This window comes from Sciurus carolinensis, chromosome 5, assembly GCF_902686445.1.
Source record: "Sciurus carolinensis chromosome 5, mSciCar1.2, whole genome shotgun sequence".
Taxonomy (NCBI): Eukaryota; Metazoa; Chordata; class Mammalia; order Rodentia; family Sciuridae; genus Sciurus; species Sciurus carolinensis.
Window position 1 is genome coordinate 149,837,285 of NC_062217.1, and position 7,483 is coordinate 149,844,767.

Sequence of the window (7,483 nt, forward strand, 5' to 3'; positions counted from 1 at the left end):
GTCTCAACCTTCCCAAGAATTTAGAAAAGGAACTCTCCATTGCATTTGCTATCTACTGCTGGATAACAAATCACTCTATAATATAGTAGCTTAACATTTATTTTCTCATAATTTCTGAGTCATAAATCTTGGGGTAGCTTAACTGGTGCTTCTTCCTGCAGGTCCTGCAGGGATATAATCAAGGCATCACCTGGAGCTGCAGTCTTATCCTAAGACTTGACTGGGGAAGGATCTGCCTTCAAGTTTAGCTATGTGATTGCTGGCAGGATTCAGTTTCTTGAGGGTTATTGGACTGAGGACCCCAATTTCACAATGCCTGTGAGCTGGTAGCCTCCCTCAGTCCCCTGCCATGTCAACTTCTCCATAGTGTGCAACGTGGCAGCTGGCTTCATCAGAGCAAGTATGCAAGGAAGCCTGAGAGAGTAAGCATGATGGGAGTCACATCTTTTTTGTAACCTAAACTCCAAAGTGATAGTATATCACTTTTGTCATGTTCTATGTTTTAGTATCAAGTCTGTAGGGACAGCCCATACTCCAGGGAAGGTAATTCTACAAGGGGATGGGGATTACACAAGAAGCAGGGGTCACTAGAGGCCATCTCAGAGACTGACTGCCACACCCCTTACTTACAGAAGCCCCAGTACCAGGCTAACTCCTTTTTCTCCTTACCTCCACCCTACACCCTCCCCTGTGGCTCTGGCCATACGAGCTGAAGCCTGGCTCTCTTTCTCATGTGAAGATCCAGGACAGTCTCAGAAGCACTTTGGTGTCAGAACTCAGGAGCCCCAACTCATGTAACATGTACATTTAGTATGATCATTGTCTTTGGTTAGCAGACTGGCTGGATATAGAAAATTGCCAGGATCGGATTATAGCCTGGGGCACTGTCTGTCCTGGGGCTGATCAGAAGCACAGACTTTTAAGTCCAACTTACCTTCTTTCCTAAATGGAGAGGAACTGCAGAGTAAATTCTCCTAAAGGGTGAACTCTGCCCATCCTGGCTGGTTTAAGGTCCACTTTCCTTGGTACTGGTTTGAGCATCACTGTCTTAGTGGCAAAGGGGAGTGAGGGTCGGATGGGGTCGTCTGGGAACTGAGAATGCTGGAAAAAATCACCTTTGTTATTTCCCTCCATCTTTTTTTCCCCCCCTACACCCTAAAGCTGTGGGCACCTACCCCAAAACTGGACCTCCACTCACTAGTAGGGAGAGTCAGGATTAGGGAGGACTTTTTACCTCTGCCTTTAGCATCTTAGGATGCAGGAGAGGTCCGCAGGCTACTACCATCCTTCCCCCTCCAAATGCGGTGCTGGGGATTTGAACCTAGGGTCTTTATGTTTGCAAGGCAAGCACTCTACCAACTGAGCTATATCCCCAGCCCTGCTACTCGCCTTAATGTGGGAAGGATCCAAGAAGGGCAAGTGATTCTGGGCCCTCCCAAACTGTGCCTGCAGAGATCCACAAGAGGGCGCTCCCACTCTCTCCAGTTCCCAGTGTATCCAAAGGAGCCTTTCAAAAGCTAACCAATTGTTGACTGACCTACAGGGCAGAAATTTTGAGAAGGGTACAGTGCAGTATAAGGAAGAGTGTGGTCTACACTAGGCCCAGGATCCATCTGGGAGTTTGAGAAGGCCAGACCTTTTCACGCTTGCCCTTACCATCTCTCCCAAGGCCATACTTCTCCAGGGAGAAAACCTGGTACTATCCATCTCTGTGTCCACAGGGTCTAAAGGAGTGAATGGCAAAATAAATAAGTAAACAAGCAAGGTATAGAACTTAAGGCTTTGGTCCAGACATATATACACATATGTGAAATAATAAGTGTATGAGCCAGGCATGGTGGCATACACCTGTAATTGCAGTGATTTGAGAAGTCTGAGGCAGGGAGATTACAAAGTTTGAGGCCAGCCTGGGCAATTTAGGGAGACCCTGTCTCAAAATAAAAAATTAAAAAGGGCTGGGGATGTAGTTCAATGGTAGAGTGCCTTGGGTTCAATACCCAGTACTACATATGCAAATTTAAAAAAAAAGAAGAAGAGAAAAATGTGTACAAACATATTCATTTGGAGCATTATTTATAATCCCTAAAGAGGGAAAAAACCCAAATGTTCATCAGTAGAGGACTGGGAAATCAATTATGGTATATCCATCAGTGTATCAGTGTGCAGCCACAAAAAGAATAGCACAGTTCTGTGCAGAACAAACTTCATGATACATTGTTAGGTGTAAAAAATGAGATGAAGGGAAGGGTGCATGTTAGTATGGGGAGCATACATGCATGTGGGGGGAGAGAATTTGTATGTCTGCATTTGTATAGAAAATCTCTAGAGGGACAGCCAGAAAATGATAGCACTGGTCCCCCAGGGAGGGCAACAGGGTACCTAAGAAATAGGATAGAAGGAAGTCTTAGTTGTTGCTGTTTTGAATTATTTGAATTTTGAATTGTGAGTATACTATTTATTCATAAAGATGTAAGGGCATACCTTTGGAAATACAGACTTGTTGGACTGTCCCCTCAGCTCTGCCACTTCCCAGCTGCCCAGCCATGAGTCAGTTATTGAGACTCTGTTTTGAGTCTCAGTTTCTTCATCTGTAAAAATGAACTGTTAGAGGTCTTCCCAGGGCCCCGAGAGAGAGTGCAAAAGGGGTTTTGCAGGCACAGCCACCATTTCCAACACTAGGTTCCCACGATGAACAAAGAGAAACCTCTGGCAGGAAAAGTTCAAGGTGACTTATTTAAAAGTCCACAGAAAGTAATATGCTGAAAAATTGACCATATAATCCCTGAAACCACTGATCTTGGCCACAAGTTCAAAAGTCCAACTTAGATGCCCTCTTGGGGTTCGCCCGCTGGGTGATGTTATCTGATAGACCTTCTTTCCGACTTCCACAACCGCACCAAGGACCAAGCATGCAGCCACTTTGACCCAACACCAGACATTTATAAAATTCCTTCAAAGTTTACGTTCTCCCTGAATTTTATCAATGAGGGAATGTCAGAAATATGAAGGAATATTGTATAGTCATTTGGGGCTTTCCCAGAGGAAGCGCTTGCACTTTCAAGGTTAATTCTCCCTGAGTGGCAGCTTGGGTATTGTATGACTCCAGGCTCTTCATGTAGGCTGTGATAGCACCCTGGGTTCAAGAGGAATACTCTCTCTTTCATCATTTATTCATTCGACAAACATTTATTCAGCTCTTTATCTCTAACAGGGATATAAAGGACAGGAAAGTGGCGTGAGAAAGTAATGATCCATCAGTAAAAACAAATGATTAAATAAATTAGTCAGAGTGAAGTGTGACAAGTGTCAGAAAGACAAAGGCTTGACAAAGCACAAAGCAAAGACAGAGGACTGAGGTCAGGGTCAGCAGAACTTCTGCCAGGAAGTGAGGTTTAGCTAGTACCTGAGGGTTGAGGGCAGAAGGAAAGCATTGGTGAAAACTTTTTCACCAGCTGTTGTGAAGGTGAGATGGTGGGTGTGAATGACCTAGTGCAGGGCCAACACCCTGCAAGCGCTTCATCACTTTCCCACAGAACACAGGAAGGAATTTCCTCCAAGTGCTCAAGTTCAGGGTTGCCATATTCCCAAACTGACACAAGGGGGCGCCCGTGCCCTGTTATCAAATGTTCCAGCACCTGTGCCCTATCTGCAAGGTTCTCCCTACTTGGAGCTGTTACAACCCTGCAAAGTCTAGTGTGTGCCAGAGCAGAGTCTAAATGGCTCCTCATAGCCTTGTCCTGGTGTTTTCTCTTGAAACCCAGGAGTCTAACCTCTAAATGCTCACCTCAGAATAGCTCTACCTCCCGAAAAGAGCCACCAGTTCCGCCCTTCTCCTTTTTCCTAGTTCTTCCCACCCTGACCAGGCATTCATCCTTTAGAAAAGCACCTGTGGCTAGGAAACCTTCATTTTTCTACCCTCCAGAAAAACCCTAGGCCTTTTCCACAGGGAAGGAAAGGGTAGTCTCCCACAAATGTCCTACCCGAGTTAGAAATGTGCTGTTATTTGAATCGCACAGTCTTGGCCCTAATGGCTCTGGAGAGGATATGATGGCCACATGCTTTGGAGTGAGACAGACCTATTGTCCAGTCCTCACTCTGTTGGTGACCTGGGGCAAGTCACATACCTCCATGGTCATCACCCATGAAACTGGGATTAAAAGAAGATCTTGTCATGACCAGCACAACCAAACTCTCCAGTCCAGCAAGGGGCGAAGGGGGATTGGAAGATAAAGATTCACAGACACAGATCTTGAAGAGTAAGCTGGGATCAGGTGGAGCTCTGCTCTCTGATGGAGATGCAGATCTAAAGAGTTATGCCAGCAATCTTTATTTATATATGGCTCATTATAAGGTTAAAGATTATGCAACCATTATTCTTTGTATTCAGAAAAGTTACAGAAATTAGGACATCTATGTAGCTTTTCCACAGCTGCAATCCACGGTTGCAAAGTGCAATGTTAGGAGCTTTGTGAAGCTCTCAAGAAAGTCCACTGTTTAAAGTTACTATAAGGCAGGCAGGAACTGGAGAAGCAGAGCTGGTGAAACATTGTGGTTGTCTAGCATAAGAATTCCTTCCTTCCTGGGGAACTGTGTGCCTGAGATGGAGGTCAGAGCTGATAGGACTCTTGCACAGAGCCTCCTCATGCTGGGCATTGCCACAGCAGCTAAGCTTTCTATACCCTTGCACAGAAAAAGTCCCAGGCACTGGGCATGCCACAGCCATGAGGTCATCAGAGACCCCAAATCTCAGTCACTGCTCTCCCATCCTCCGTCACCACTCTCCACATGATCTGGCATCTTACTTAAAGGAATGTTTGAAAAGCCAGCTGTACCAGGAAAATAATAGTATTACCAAATCATCTATTCCCTTTCTTCCCTCACCCAAGGAAGGTCTTTAAGCATACACTGAGACTAACATACAGGTAACTCCCGGGTTTCCTGACAGATGACTTCAAGAGATAAGCCTGGGCTCAGATGGGGGCTGGCAGGAAGTCAGGTTGTCCCTTTCCTCCTTTCTCCCTTGAGGAAATTGACTGAGGCTGAGAAGTGACAGGTACAGGACCTGCCAAGGTCAGAAAAGGGGCAGGGGAAGGATTTCCAATGGAGGAAGCACAGACACTGATGGGCTTCATGCATCAATTACTGGGTTACTATCTGCTCCCTCTAGGGAGGAAGAGCAAGACCTTAGCCACCTGTGCCCAGCTCAGCACTAGACACACAGAGGGCAGCCTACTGCAGCCAAGAGTGTCAGGACCTTCGACCCCTTGGTACTGGTTCATACAGTATCCATTATAGCCAACTGATGATTTAGCCACCTTTGGAAGGTAGAAGCCTACCCAAAGGTGCCTAACACAAACTACTACTTGCTCATCAGTGAAAAAGAGGTGGGCTACACTGCAGATCTTGAAACTGTGCTCCTGGGAACCCATCAGAGACAAGGTGGCAGTGAGGAAGAGGGGACATAGTAGGCAACAAATGCTCAAAGTCCCCTGTCCCCACTTCACTAGAGAAGTTCTAAAAGAGACCATGCTTAAATCCAGAAACAAATAATAGTAAAGAAAAGTTCATAGAACTGATTTGTGCAGTGTAACAATTATTTATAGAATGAATAAACCCATAGGCAGATCAGGAAATAGGACATTACTTGTGCCCCAGGATCCTCTTGCACATTCCTTCTTTTGTCCTAGATGTTCCTGTGATCTGCAGTATGGTGAGATTTCTGTTGTAGTTTTACTGTCTATGGATGTGTCCCTTCTCTATATAGCATGTTTGGGTTCTTTTGAACTTTATTTTTTGGTGGTGCTGGGTTCCCAGGGCCTCTTGAATGCTAGAAAATGCTCTACCACTGAGCTACATCTCCAGGTCAAAATTTTTGTGAGGAACTATACTACATACATTCTCCTATGACCTGCACCTTTCCTTTAGCACTTTTTTAAAAATATTTTTTATTGTGGTAAAATATACGTAGCATAACCTTTTTTCAACTTTATTCAAGTATAATTGACAAATTAAAATGTGCATATTTAAGGTGTACAGTTTAGTGGTTTTTTTGTTGTTGTTGTTACTGTTTTTTGTTTGAAGTGCTAGGATCAAACTCATGGCCTCACCCATGCTAGGCAAGCACTTTACCACTGAGCTATATCCCCCACCCACGACGTGTGTGTATGTGTGTGTGTAGGGGGTAAGGACATTTACAATCTCCCCTCTTAGGAAATTTAAAGTCCACAATACAGTACTGTTAACTATAGCCACATCACTGTAGGTGAGATCTCTGTATGTATTCAACTTGTATTCTGGGTCTTCTTACCCTCTGACCAACATTGCCCCATTTCCTTACCCTGAGTCCTTGGCAACCAGCATCATCTTGTGAGCTGTGGGTGACCAGACCTTAAAAGGGAAGAAGCAGCCCTCTGCAGGCTATCATAAGGAAAGCAACCAAGGCCAAGTGCAGTGAGCACAGGAATCAAGAGGACCTACAAGGTGAACCTTTAAATTTGGTGTGGTGCACACTTATAATCCCAGTGACTTGAGAGGGTGAGGCGGGAGGATCACCAACTTCAGAGTCAGCCTCAGTCGCATAGAGAGGTTCTGAGCAACTTAGGGAGACCCTGCCTCAAAAATAAAAAAATAAAAAGTACTGTGGATATAGCTTAGTAGTAGACACCCTGGGTTCAATCCCAAGTACCAAAAAAAAGAAAAGTATGCCTTCACAGTGTGTGTTTTCTGTCTTGGCTGGGATCATTCAAAGCCTTCTCTTGTTTTCTTTCATTTAATTAATAGATCATTTACTTCCATCACTGCTCATATTTCCCCTTTCCTCTATAGACACTACTATATTACATTGGTATATGCCACTAGGTATATAGGTATCTTTGAAAAAATGTAATGTGTATTGTGTATATATGCATTTTAGATCTCTTCCTACTCCTTACTTTTTAAAGAAGACTTATTCATCTTTTATAGATACCTCAGATTCATGACTCCTAAAATGCTGCCTGCTTATTTAGTCCCCAGAACTAATCTCTAACTTTTTTTTTTTAACCCAGGGCCTTGTGCTTGCAAGGCAAGCACTCTATCAACTGAGCTATATCCCCAACCCCTCTAACTTTTTCTTTCTTTTTTTTTCCTACTAGAATCATTTTTAATAAGTGATCATTGACATCTTGGGCTTGAAAAATGAAAAGTCAATGGCACACATTTAACTTGATATTACACATTTCATTAGCAAAACTTCCCTGGCAATCAGATGTAGCTCTAAATTTTGTAGAGCGTGAGGCTTGTACTACTTAGTTCTCTTTATCTCACACAAATAAAAAACACAATTAGGTATAAAATATTTCAAAAGTGAATATTTAGACAAAAATTACAACAAATTATAAATTTTAAAAGACTAACACTTAAGTCCAAATATCACAACATCAGAGAAAAGAACATAAGAATTTATACTGCCTTTTTATATGAAGAAAATTTTGCAATAATCTAT